This window comes from Meleagris gallopavo, chromosome 1 (assembly GCF_905368555.1).
Source record: "Meleagris gallopavo chromosome 1, MGAL_WU_HG_1.1, whole genome shotgun sequence".
Classification (NCBI taxonomy): Eukaryota; Metazoa; Chordata; class Aves; order Galliformes; family Phasianidae; genus Meleagris; species Meleagris gallopavo.
Genome location: NC_139404.1, coordinates 73,083,230 through 73,097,924, shown reverse-complemented (window position 1 = coordinate 73,097,924; position 14,695 = coordinate 73,083,230).

Below are 14,695 nucleotides of genomic sequence, written 5' to 3'. Positions count from 1 at the left end.
TTCTTCCCACTTAGAGGTGCCACTGAAGTCTAGTCAGACTACCCTTAGCATTAAAACCTCCTCAGTAAAGAATAAAAGATGGGTCATTGTCATTGATGACTTACTACTGAAGAGAGCAGAAGGTCCAATATGCAGACCAGACCCACCACACAGGTATGTCTGCTGCCTACCAGGGACCTAGGTTAAAAATGTAAGGAAGAAACTTCCTTCCCTAGTACAGCCCTCAGAATATTATCCCCTATTGTTATTTCAGGTAGGCAGTGATGAAATAAGAAGAACTTCCCTAAGGACTATGAAGAAGGACTTCAGAGCCCTGGGGCAACTGGTCAGGGGTTCAGGAGCATAAGATATGTTCTCCTCTATCCTCTCAGTTGTAGGGAATGATGAGGGACTGAATATGATAAGCCAACAGATTAATACTTGGCTCTGAGCCTGGTGTGCCCAGCAGGGGTTTGGGTTTTTTGACCTTGGTTTGATTTACATGAGACTAGGCCTGGTGGCAGCAAATAGGAATAGTTTATCCCACTGGTGGAAAGGGGTTTTACCATGGGAGTTGGCAAGGTTCATTGATAGAGCTTTAAATAAGGTCTAAAGAGGGTTGAGGGTGAAACTGGGGCATGAGAAAAGAGCCTGTATGTAACATGCCAATGCCTGTGGGAGAGGAATGTGCTAGTAAGTTCCAACAGTTGTATGTCTTGGTGAAAGAAGAGGATGATGCACCATTTTGCAAGAACACAAGGGTTGGTGTGGGGTTGATTACTATATGGAAACACCTGAGTATGGTCTAGAGGGTATTAGGGCTTCTCCCATCCAAAAGGTGGCACAGGTTAGGTGCATTTGCACTAATGCACACAGCACGGGTAACAAACAGGATGAGCTGGAGGCCATTGTGTGGCTGGAAAACTATGATATAGTCACTATCACAGAAATGTGGTGGGATGTCTCAGCTGGAGTGCTGTGATTGATGGCTACCAACTTTTCAAAAGAGTCTGTTACAGGCCATCCAACCAAGATGAAGAGGTAGATAAAATACTTTATAGACAGTTGGGTGAGGTCTCACAGTCTCTACCCCTTGTTCTCATGGGGACTTCAACTACACAGACATCTGCTGAAATTATAATATAGCAGAAAGGGAACAGACCCTAGAGTGTATTTGATAACTTCCTAACACAGATGGTGAGGGAGCCAACAAGGGGAAGAAAACTCCTGGACCTGCTGCTTGTTAACAGAGAAGATCTTGTGAGGGATTTAAAGGTTGGAGGCTGTCTGGGGCAAAGTGATCACAGAATGATAGATTTTTTTATCCTTGTTGAAGCACAGAGGGGAGTCAGCAGAACTGCCACTTTGGACTTTGGGAACGCATACTTCGGTTTCTTTCAGACCATGGTTGAGGGAGTCCCTTGGGAGTAGTAGTTCTGGAGCGCACAAGAGCCCAGGAAGGCTGGGAATATTTTAAGGAAGTTATTTTAAAGGTGCAGGAGCTGACCATCCCCAAGCCATGGAAGACGAGCCAACGGAGGAGATGAGTCTGTCTGAATAGAGACCTTTGGCTGGAACTCAGGAACAAAAGGAAAGTTTATGGTCTTTGGAATAGGGGGCAAGCAATTTATGAGGATTACAAATACATAGTGAAGCTGTACAGGGAGAAAATTAGAAACACCAATGCCCAGCTGGAACTGAACTTGGCCACTAAGGTGAAAGACAACACTAGATATTTATATGAATACATCAACAATGAGAGGAATGCTAGGGAGAACCTCCACTATAGAGGGATCTGGATAGACTGGATCAATGGGACAAGGTAAACTGTATGAGTTTCAGTAGGGCCAAGCGCTGAGTCCTGCATTTTGTTCACAGCAAAATCCTACAGGCAATCCTACAGGCTTGGGGAGGAGCGGCTGGAAAGCTGTCTGACAGAAAGGGACATTGGTGCGCTGATGGACAGTCAGCTGAATTTGAGCCAGCAGTGTGCCCAGGTGGCCAAGAAGGCCAATGGCATCCTGGCTTGTATCAGGAATGGTGTGGTGAGCAGGACTAGCGAAGTAATCTTGCCCTATACTCAGCACTGGTGAAGTCCCACCTTGAGTACTGTCTTCAGTTTTGGGCACCTCAATTCCAAAAGGACATTGAGGTGCTGGAGCAGGTCCAAAGAAGGGCAACAAGGCTTGTGAAGGCTTGGAGAATATACCCTACGAGGAGCAACTGAGGGCTGTTTAGTCTGGTGAAGAGGAGACTGAGGGGAAACCTTGTTGCTCTCTTCAAATACCTGAAAGGTAATGGCAGTGAGAGCGGGGTTGGTCTCTTCTCACTGCTGATATGTGACAGGACGAGGGGAAATGGTCTTAAGTTGCACCAGGGGAGATTTAGGTTAGATATCAGGAGAAACTTCCTTATAGAAAGGGTTATTAAGCACTGGAATAGGCTCCCTGCATTTAAAAACTGCCTGGATGAGGTGCTCAGGGACATGATTTAGTGGTGGTTGTTAGAGTTAGGATAATATGGTTAGGTTGTGGTTGGACTTGATCTTTAAGGTCTTTTCCAACCTAACCAATTCTATGATTCTATGATACTATGAGTTCACCAATACCCGTAAATGCCGAGGAATTCCTGCAACTGCTTTGCTTTTGTATATATTGAGAATGCCCCATCTATAATTACATTAGACAAAACCTTGGTCTTGCATTATCAAATGACCCCCAGAAATTTGACTAATAGTTCCGGTCCTTGTACCTTTTGTGAGTTTATTGCCCATTCTTTTCCTTGCAAGTAGGCTGATAATGAACTTATTGCTTTTTCTAGCATTTCTATTGAGACAGAAGTAAGCATCAAGTCATCAATATAACAGTACGTTTTTATACAGTCAGGCTTATTCCGATCCACCAAATAAAGTGCTACCAAATTATGATAGAAAGTTGGTGAGTGGACATATTCTTGCGGCTGGACTTGAAAGGTTCACTGTCTACTCTTCCAAGTGAACACAAACTGGTTATAAGTCCTATGAGGAGAGACTGATGAATCTGGGGCTGTTTAGTCTGAGGAAGAGAAGGCTAAGGGGATTCTTCAGCAATTCTTCAGCAATTCGAACACTGAAGAACGCATTAGCCAGATCTAAGATACAATGACAGGTTTCTATTTCTCTACTCAATATGTCCATGAGAGAGGCAATGTTAGGTACTGCTGAGTGAATTGTCAGGGTCACTTTGTTAGTTCCCTGTAATCTACCATCATTTGCCAGATGCTATCAGGTTTTCAGACCAGCCATATAGGAGATTTGTGGGAGCTGTGCAAGGATCTTAAAATCTCTACCTTTTCCAATTCTTGAATTGTTCTGGTGATTTCTGTGTGTCCTCCCAGGAGCCTGTATTGCCTCATATTAGTGATCTGGCACAGTTAGGGCAATTGAATAGGCTGCAAGATTGACCGCACTGCCTGGATACTAATACTTCATATTCGTATCCTCTCCAATATTAGTTTGGAGAGTCAGTCCTCATAATGTATCTATACCCAATAATTAATACCCGAGACCTTCTAAAGGTAAGCAGCTTCTTATCCTTATTTCTGTGCCAAATGTTCTTGCATTTGAATGAATCCTCATTCACTGTGGCTTGAGATCTTGCTGACCTGCTGTCATTTTTGCACTTTCTATCATGTTACACTTACACATTTAGGTGTGAGTCAATTACATTTCTGTTGAGGGCCATTGTCACTTTTATCTATCCACCATGATGCATAAAGACTTTTCTTGAACACTGTGGGGGAAATGCTAGGTCATGTCTTGAAATGGTGATTGAGCACCTGCTAAAGGGGTCCGGCTGGCCTAGGGAACACAGAAAGATTCTTTGTACCTGTGCTCTCCATATAACCAGAAGTAGGGGGGGGCAGTGTGGAGCCACCCTGGACTTACGCAAGGGTGTCATGGTTTTATGATTTTTATTATTGGTATTACAAATCATGTTAATCACTGGGAGTTAATGCCCCAGTTTCATGGATGATCTCTTTTTCCGCATGCCTGTTTCTCAGAAGAGAACTACTACATATCCCAGACTTTCACTGTTTGTTTCTGTTTTCCATTTAGAGGGAGAGTTAACACTGCTCACAAGTGGTGAGACTGTTTCTCTTCTTTTGCTGCTCGTCTCTGCGATATGTGCTCCCTAGCCATCTCGCCTTCAGTATTAGAGTAAGGCCTTCGGTTTTGGACGTTCTCTCTCATCTTATCTGATTTATTAGCTTTAGTTCCTATTGTATTGTTATCTTGCATTCTGGCATTATATTTAGTAAATTAGTTTTCTCCTTTAGCTCATTGCCACTGTTTTGTTTTTAGGCCTATCTCCCTATCTTTTCCCCTATTTCCCCTTCCCTCTCTGCAGCTTGAAGGGCTTCTACAGTCAGGGCCAGTGAGAGCATCTTGTTGGCAAATGTGGAACAATCTAACAAAAGCAGGGGTCCAACCTCAAAAGTTAAATAGACAACTGAATCAAGTATTACTAAATTTATGGTGGGAGTATGATGCTAATCAATGTTTTAAGCTTACTCCAAAGAGAAGAGAAAGTATAAGAAGAGTAGAGTGAGTCCCCACCCAACCATGGATTTTAGAAGGTGTCTTGGAACCTTCGATGTGAAGGCAGTTGCTCCAAGTGGCCCAGTTGACCACTGCAGGAGTTTCCTCAGTACAAGATCTATGTCTAGATACATTAATGGCATGAAATGAGGGCTAACGTACTCCTAGAGTCTGGGCCTTCTTGGGGGACCAGAGACCATATGCTGAGCTGATAATCAATTAGTCCCAAAAGAATATACAACAGGTTATGGCTCTAGTAGGTACTGGAGCTGAAACATTTATAATTAATGGCAGTCCATCATGATTTCCAGGCACGTGTAGTGTTATAGAAGCATTTGGGGGGGAAAAATGATTCCAGTAACCCAAACTTGGTTGATGTTTGCTTTTGGGTATCTATGCCCACAGAAGTATCAAGTATCTACAGCTCCAATTCAGGAATATACATTGGATATAAGTATACTATAGACACTGGCTCTCCAAACTAATATTGGAGAGCTCGGGTTAGAAGTATTAGTGTCTGGGCAGCGCAAGCAATTTTGCAGGTATGTGTGAAGCATGTGTCTGGTTACCCCAGCTGTGTCAGATCACTAATATCATAGAAAGGTTTGGGTTGCAAGGGACCTTTAAGATCATTTAGTTCCAATGCCCTTGCTACAGGCAGGAACACTTCCCTCTGGACCAGGTTGCTTAAAGCCCCATCCAGCCTGGCCATAATGCCTCCAGGGAGGGGGCATTCACAACCTTACTGGGTAACTTGTTCCAGTGTCTCATCATCCTCACAAGAAAGAAATCTTTCCTGATATCTAGTCTAAATCTACTCTCTTCCAGTTTAAAACCATTTCCCCTTGTTGTGTTGCTACATGCCCTTCTAAAAAGTTCTCCCCAGCTTTTCTGTAGGCTTCTTCCATTAGTGGAAGGTTGCTATAAGGTCTCCCCAGAGCCTTCTCTTCTCCAGCCTGAAAAGCCTCAGCTCTCTCAGCCCATCCTTGTAGAGGAGGTGCTCTAGCCCTTTGATCATCTTTGTGGCCCTCCCCTGGACTTGCTCCAACAACTTCATGTTCCTCTTGCATTGGAGGCTCCAGAACTGGACTCCAGGTGGGGTCTCATAAGAGCAGAGTAGAGGGGCAGAATCACCTTCCTCAACCTGCTGGTCACATTTCTCTTGATGCAACCAGGATATGGTTGGCCTTCTGGGCGGCAAGTGCACATTGCTGGCTCATGTTGAATCTCTCATCAATCAACACTCCCAAATCGTTCTCCTCAGGGCTGCTCTCAAACCATTCTCCACCCAACCAGTATCTGTGCTTGAGATTGCTAAGTCTTTTCAGGTATGACTTACTCTTGGTGAAGCCATGTTGGTTACCACCAGTCACCTCATCTTCATTTTCCATTTGCCTCAGTATGGCTTTCAGGAAGATCTGATCCATGATCTTACTGTACACAGAGCGAGACTGACTGGCCTGTAGTTCCCTGGATTTTCGTGGTTTTGTTGTTGTTGTTGTTTTCCTTCTTAAAAATGGAGGTTATGTTTCCCATTTCTCAGCCAGTGGGAACTTCAACAGACTGTCATGACCTTTCAAATGTGATGGATAGATAGTGGCTTGGCAACTTCATATGCCAGTTCCCTCAGAACCCGGGGATGGATCTCATCAAGTCCCACGGACTTGTGCATCTTCAGGTTCTTTAGATGGTCTTGAACCTCATCTTCACTTCTAGCACGTATATCTACTTTCTCCAAGTTCTTGCCATTGCTGTCTGCAACTTGGGTGGTGGGGTTAGAGCCCTTGCCTGTGAAAATTGAGGCAAAGAAGTCATTGAGCATCTCAGCCTTTTCTCTATCCCTGATGACTAGGTCTCCAGTTTGCTTCTGCAGAGGGCCCACATCCTCCCTGACCTTTTTGTCACTGATATACTGGTAGAATTTCTTCTCATTTGCCTTTATGTCCCTGGGTTTTAGCTTTCCTAACCTGATCCCTGGCTGCTCGGACAACTTAGCAGTCTTCCCAGGTAACCTGTTCCTGTTTCTACTCTGTATAGAATTTCTGAGCTTAAGTAAGTCCAGAAGCTCCTTGTTGATTCATGGAGGCCCGCCTTCCTTTTTCTCTGCATGCACTGCTCCTGGGCTTGGAGGAGATAGTCTTTGAATACCAACCAGCTTTCCTGGGCCTCTCTTCCCTCCAGGGCTTTATCCCATCTCACCCTGCCAAGCAGTTCCTTGAAGAGTTCTAAGTCTGCTCTTTGAAATCCAGCGTAGCAAGCTTGCTGCGCATCCTTTTTGATACCCTGAAGATCTTGAACTCCACCACTTCATGGTCACTACATCCAAGGCTGCCCTTGAGCTTCACATTACTCACCAGCCCCTCCTGGCTGGTGAGGACAAGGTCCAGCATAGTACAGGAACCCACAAGGAAAGGTGCTACTTGGTAGAGGAAGTTATCAAAACATTCCAGGAACCTCTTTGATTTCTAGAGCATTGTTGTGTTGTCCCTCCAACAGATATCTCGGTGGTTGAAGTCCCCCATGAGGACCATGTTTTGTGAATGTGAAGCTACTCCTATCTGTTTATAGAAAGCCTCATCCACTTGGCCTTCCTGATAAGGCAGCCTATAGCAAAGCCCCACTACAATGTCTGCTTCCTCTGCCTTCCCTTTAATTCTAACCCATAAGCTTTCTGTCAGCTCCTTGTCTATTCCCAGGTGGAACTCCATGGACTCCAGGTACTCACTGATGTATAGGGCAACAATCCCTCTCCCTTTCCCCTGCCTGTCTTTCCTAAAGAGTTTATACCCATCTATTCCTATACTCCAGTCATGAGAGTCATCCCTCCATGTCTCTGTGATGCCAATAACATCATAGCCCTGCAGGCACATACACAACTCTCCTTCTCGTTCCCCATGCTTTGCACATTGATGTACAGGCATTTGAGTTGGGTTCTCATTGAGGCTGATTTATCAATTAGAGTTACCGTGTCCTGAACTTTAGGTGCTGTGATCCTACTCCAGGCCAATGGCATCCATTACCATTGTCAGCCTCAAAGTGGGATGGTATGAGGATTCCCTCCCCCCAGCAATTCTCATTTAAAGCCCTCCTGATTAAATTGGAAATCTTGCTGACAAAGATGATCTTTCCCTTGTGTGACAGATGAATCCTGTCTTCCACCAGAAGACCAGAGTTCTCAAAATTAGTTTAATTACATGAAGTAGCCAAAGCCCTTTTCCCAACACCACTCCCTTAGCCATTTGTTGATTTCTTAATTCTCAGTCCTTTCCCTCCCCATTCCCTTAAACCAGAGAACTGATGATTACCTGTGCTCCCAAGTTCTTCACTGCTGCTCCCAGCTGCTTGTTGTTCCTCTCGATATTCTTAAGGTTGCTGATGGCTGTGTCAGCGGTGCTTACATGAAACGGCAGCAGCAGGCAGTAGTCTGTGGGAAGCACAAGGTCTGGCAGCCTCTGTCACATCCTCGTTGCAGGCCCCTAGCAAGCAGCAGACTTCTCCAAATAGTGGGTCAAGATGACAAACAGGTGCCTCTGTACACTTCACAAGAGAATCACCTGTCACTTTTTCTTAGTCACTGTAGTTGTTATGCAATGGGGAGCTGGTCTGGCTGCCTTACTCAGTTCAGACAACTTACTTGTTATTGCTTCTTTTTCCTTCTCAGCATAGGGAACAGTGAAGTGGTTCTGTAGAGGCACCTTACTGTGAGAATCCTTCTTTGTTTTTTGGCTCAAAACTTGCTTCCTGAGGTATTTCTTGTGATAAGACTATGATTGATTTGTTGAGGAGCCAAATAACGGGTGCTACTGTGTGACAATCGACATCACTTCGGAAACATTTGAAAGCCCCTTCCTCCAGAGCTGCTTGCGTCGGGAAGAGAGTGCTCAGGAGTGTTCACTGGCGGAAGACCTGGCCTGCGACTAAATAGCTCCAGCTTGGTATGGGAAAACTGGGGAATGATACCATCGTGTCCTGTGAAAAACAGGATGCAGATGGGCATCCCTGCTCCCTCTTATCTGCTGTCAAGGCCCAGAAGGTGGGAACAAAGGAGTTTCTGCTGAGATCCCAGAGCCAGAAGCCGCCACTCCAAGGAGAGCTGACTCAACCACTTTGGATTTGAGCTGTCACTCCAAAGGCAGCTGACTCGACCACTTTGAAAGCATTGAAAAGAGGCCATCATCGCCATGGTCGTTGTCATCGTCATTGTCAACAGAACAACAATGCCCAACAATCCACCACTACTGAAGATCAATGACTGAACTACAAAACCACGCTGGATCCATGGTGGTGACTATCTCCGTCTTGCTGCCTACAAAGACTCCTTGCTTTCTTCTTTCCTATCTTTTCTATCGCCCTCCTTCCCTTCCCCATTACCCTAATTCATAATAATGTCCGTCCTCCCTTTCCCCATCTCCCTAATTAAGATTTATAATAAACTGGTCGGACCAACATTTGAACCGTTGTTTCTTAATCTCACGCCAAGTATACAGTATTAAAAGAACCTCATCTCCCTCCTATAAATTGGAGCAAGACACTCAGGCTTTGAGGCAGGCTTTTTCCCTTTGTTAGTCTTCCTTGTGATAATTTGCCATTTCTCATCGCTGTTTGTTCCCCCCCTCGCTGGATATGCCAGTTAGGGATTTTGGGGCTGTTTAGCCCCAGACTGTTAATTCAGTGCAGAGTGTCCTTGAATCTGGTTGACTCTCTCTAGCTCTGCCTCCCTGACAGTGTACAGCCTTTTGACTGTCTCCTGCAGGTCATCCACCTGGGCACATATTACACAGGTAAGTTTGCCACTCATCTCTGCTTTGGGAGAAAGGTCCAGACGCTTCCCACAGGCCATGTTCTGCACAGAAGCTTCTTCCTTTTAGTAGCTCTGTCTGAGAGGAGGCACTGATCCTGATCAGGGTTGGTGGTGCATACCCTCCTGCCAGAGCTGCAACCTACTTTTGAGAATGAGTGCCCCTCACTTCTGAAGCTGGCAAAGCCTCAGTGCCCTGTCTCATGAGTGCTGCTACGGCTCTGGCTGTTACAGTACACAGTGGGAGTACAGGTGACATCCGCTCTTTTCCCACCTTGTACCCAGCCACTAGTCACTGCCCTCCCTGAGATTTCTTTTAAGCATGCAGGTGTGGCCTCCGTTGCCCTGGCAATGCCCCAGACCATGTCAGCCTCTGTCATGAGAGCTGCCTGTTCTTTAGCATCTCAGTTGCTGTGGAATTGCAGGAATTATTTGCCTGTACTTGGGAGGTTAGGCAGTAGGCCTTTCAGGTCCTACCACAAGTATGTATGTGCATTCTCTAACCGTCTGCCACAATTTGGTGGCATATGATTTGGTGGAATGGGATAAACCTAATGATGTAAAACTATATCATTATAACGATCATTTAATGTTAACCTCTCCCTCTTCGGAAGCCCTGGAGGAAGGGATAGGATCATTGTCAGCTTACCTGTAGGAGAAAGGATGGGTTATGAACACATAAGAAGTCCAAGGCTTTAGACTGTCAGTAAAATTTTTGATACTCATTTGGCTAATTACTGGTCTTACCCAATTATATTGATAAAATTCAAACCAATCACCAAAAAAAAAAAAAAAGAAAAGAAAAGAAAAACAGGAATTTCTGGGCATATTAGGGAACACTACCTCACTCAGATCTTAAGATCTCTATATTGATTAACTTAGAAAGGCAAGTTGTGGGAACAGGCACAAGTTAGACATTATGTCTAACTAAGCACCTGTGTTTATTTATTTGATCCCACTCTCCCTGCTGAGCAGGACATACATCTGACTCAGGAAGGGCTTGTGGCAGTACCAGGTTTCTGTCTGGACTCCAGATGGTTCTTGGTTTCAAGTACGGCATGGAACCAAAGAGAGATACAGTATATGACTGAGAAGCAATTATTGCCTACATATTCTGCATTGTAGGCAGTAGAACCAATAACACTGACAGCAAAGGCAGTAGTAAAAACAATGCTGCCAGTTCAGGAATGGGTGAAAGATCTGGCCCATATTCTTAAGACAGGGGTGTTGTAAGCCCGAATGGTGGCATGATGGGCCACCTATCTGGGGCAACACGGCTGTTTGTCCTTGTTGCCACTGAAGGAAGAATTGCAGAAAACACTTGTCCTAGTGACGTATCACAGCAATGCACCCTAGGAGGTGTCTGTCACTGCACCAGAAAAGAGTCCCATGGAAGCGGGAAGGTATCAAATTCCAGAGGATGCCTGGTAACACAGATGGGTCCAGCAGAAGAAATCCAAGTAAGTGATGTGTGGTTGTGTACCATATCTCAGCCAAGAAAATCTGGTTTGGAGAGGAAATGGACAAAGTAGCCAGTGGGATGAATTTTAATCAGTGTGAATGGTTGTGATCCAAGAATCAGGTGATAGCGTGTTGAACATCTGCAGGGATAGCTGGGCAGTTTACTGAGGTCTCACACTTTGGATTGCACAGTAGGCTGCTCAGGACAGGACTATCCATGCCCAACCAATCTGGGGCAGAGGCATGTGGATTGATATATGGAACATGGTTATGCATAGAACAGTATATGCCTACCCTGTATCTGGCCAGCAGCCCTTGCAGTCACCTGGAAATGATGAAGCTGGCACACTAGCTCTGGTCAGATGGTTGGAAGATCCACCAGCAGAGAACATTGCTGACTGGATGCATAAGAAATTATGACACGCCAGACAAAAGATGATGTAGGCAGCAGTAAAAGCATCGGGACTGCTTGTCTGAATGTCAGGTATCGTACAGGTGTGTTTGAAGCTTTCACCAGAATGTGACAGAGGCCACTACTGGAGACAACAGCCCACCTTGGCAGAGGACATAACCCCTTGGAGAGAAGACAGATGGAATATATGACAGGTCCCTTCATGTATAATCAATGAATATTAAGATGTTATAATTACAAAATAACAAGAGAGTTAGGTGAAGCAGATTGTAATAACAAAAAGAGAATAGATAGAAAGCTTACCTATATCCTGGGCTGGCTTATGAAACTCCAGTGAAGTGGATCTCCAGAAGAGATCCTTCCCTACTGGTAGCCAGCTCTTAAATGGGTGGTAGGAGAGGTGGAGCCAGGCTCCACCCCTTCCTGCAGCACAAGTGAATTGTGCTTCTATGGCTGACTTATTGCTCACCTCAGGTAATCAATCAGAGGTTCAGGCTGTGATTCAGCAGTTCCCATACACCTCCCTTGGTCTGAAGGGGCCTGATATGATCTGGCCTGTGTTGATACAGTGAGTGGACTACTGCAGACCTATCAGGTACCACAAGCACATCAACCCTACACCATCAAGGCACTCAACAAACTGATGACAACAGTACTCATGTCATTGAGAGTGACAAAGAAACACATTCTAAGGGTGTAGTGATACGGAAGTGGGTCGATTAAAGTAACATAGAATGATAGTTCCATCTACTCTGCAATCTGACAGGAGGAGGCCTGATAGTGTGATATAATGGCATTCTAAAGGCTACTCTGAAGCTGACTCCCAGCCCCTGCAGGGGTGGACAAAACAACTGCATGAGATACTGAGAGATTTAAATGGAACTCCCAGAGGTAGTTGATCTAGTGCCTTCTGTATATTACAAACTACTTGGGCCTCCCCACTTAGGATCCAAATTAAGGGAAATGATGTATGCTTGAAACCACAAGTTGAAACGCTGAATAATCAATCTCACTTCCCCTGAGAACCTTGAGCTGGGGACTAATGAAGTAAAGCAGACTTGGGAGATGCAGGTAGGACCAAAGTAGTGCAGCCTTGCTCTTGCACCATGGGGGAACATACTACAAGAGGTGAGATCAGTAATTCCACAAATAATCAGTTATGGATCCCAGAAATTATAATACAAACCCCAATTTTCATTGAGAAGGGAACACTGATGGTGTTACTTTGGCAGGTCAGAACACCCCCTCTGGTGTCTGATATAATTATCCAATCATCAATATGAGGCCAGAGGATGTAGTACAAACTGGCTGGACATATCCCTGTTCAGAAATATTGACCCAGGATGTTAGTACTGCACATATTTTGCCTTGGAGGGCAGACGTGCCTGTTCTGATACCAATTATACATTTGTTTTACTCTGAGACTCATGTCCTGCAAGACTAGTAGCAGGAGCAACATCACTGAACTCTCATGCTCTCCATCATCACTGAAGTGACATTGTAACATTCTGCTCTTCAGTGGCCACTGGTAGTGGACTTTATAGTTGGAAATATATCCTAGACATTCTGGAATTATCTACTGAATAAATCATGCAACATCTATGAACCTTGTGTGTGATCCAGTAACAACTACTAAGCCTGCACACACAAGTGAATTGATTTACAGACTTCTTTGTATTCTATATGGGTATTATTGATTGTATATATTGTAATTGTAATGTATGGGCTCATACATACATTAGCACACTCTTTTTTGATGCTTGTAGGCATAGTGGTACAGTGTGCTTTAGAGGTCTTCTGTTTTTCAGCTAGTCAATTTTTCTGAGAGTTAGGAAACCTGTTATCTTGAAAATTCAGTGTCTTGAAGCATAGCTAAAGTTCCTATTTGAGTGCTTTTGTGTAGGGCTGACTGTCAGATCTGCTGCAGGGCTTTAATAGTCTGTGGATAGACTGAGGCACACATGTATATTGTGTATCTGGGTCTGCTATGGATCTGATGTTTTATTTTCCCGTGCTTCAAGTTCCCCAACTGCAGAATGGAAATATTGTCTTTTTGTCCCCAGCATGCACTTGGCTGTTTATCAGCAATTAAGATCTATAGGAACAACAGGAGCTCTTTTTTCAGCAGATAATGCAAACATTCCTTTTTCTTATAGTGACTCACAGGTAGCGTCAGACAGGACTGAAAAGGTGGACTGGGGATGGTAATTCCAATAGCTGGTTACAGAGGGACATTCGGTCCACTTCTATGTAAGCCTGTTTCTATTTTCACTGGGCTGTAACTTCCATGAAGGGCATCCTCATTTTCACAGCTGGAAGCAGGCTAGGTGGGATGCTGACACTCTCTATGTGTCCTTTACTGCTATTGTCACTGGAATTTTTTTGTAGTGATTTTAGTGAAACAGAATTGGACTAATAGCAAGCATGTTTGAAAATCCTGCCTCTTGCTCCAGGCTGGATTATTATTTGACAGTGAAAGAGCAACAGGGAGAAAAATTCCTTTGAATCATGTTCAGTGGATCAGGGACTGGTGAGGTCTAAATGATCTTGCTATTTGTATTTACACTGCTCTTTCTGACCATATTTCATGTCTTTAAGTAATGCTTGGGGATTCTGCTGTATGTATGGCACTTAGGAACTGCAACATGCCATCTCTATTTACAATCCTACATGAGGAGCCTACTGAAGCAATGTCTTTCCTCATGGCTCTTTCTTTTAATGCCATGGCTTCATCAAATCTTAGCAACTTTTCCATGATTTAGTGGCTTTTGGCTTATTAATGTTTCACTATGCCAACCTGATGTATCTCAGCTGTGAAGGCAGAATGGAATACTGTAAAGGGCTAGAGTTAAACCATGGGGAGGAAAAGTGAGAAAGGAAAGCTGAGTGAGAGGTGCTGTACAGCCTTGCTTGCTGCTCCTTGGGAAGGTAGAAGAGGCAAAGAGTGGTGGCTGTTGATACTGCTGCCATAACTGTGACAGCAGTTTTCTCTTCCCTATAACCTCTCTTCTCAGCAGCCACCAGAATGGTTTCTCAGGGCTCTGGTACAAGCAGAGGCGATAGGACTGTGGCTATTTTGCTGTCCACAGCAGGCTGTTGCCCTGAGAAACTGATGGATTAGACTCTGGTTGTCAGTCAAAGCAAAACTCAACTTACTTCATCTTCTCAGCTACTCTAAAATGAAATTATTAATCTCAGTGATTTAAAAAAAAAATAAGAATAGTCATATATTGTGCAATTTTAATGTAAAACCATTGACTGCAGTGCTCCCAGTATGTTTTCTTCATGAGATACTCTGAGTTAAGAGAAATTTGCAAACATTATATCAGACGATCCTCAAACACTGTTTAGAAGGCTTTGAAATCTGTTATGCAGTCCAAATTATGATATCTGTGGGTTGGTTCCATCTTTGAGCCATAGACGGGACTGGGCTGAGTAACTCTCTGATGCTAAATGAGTGTATGCA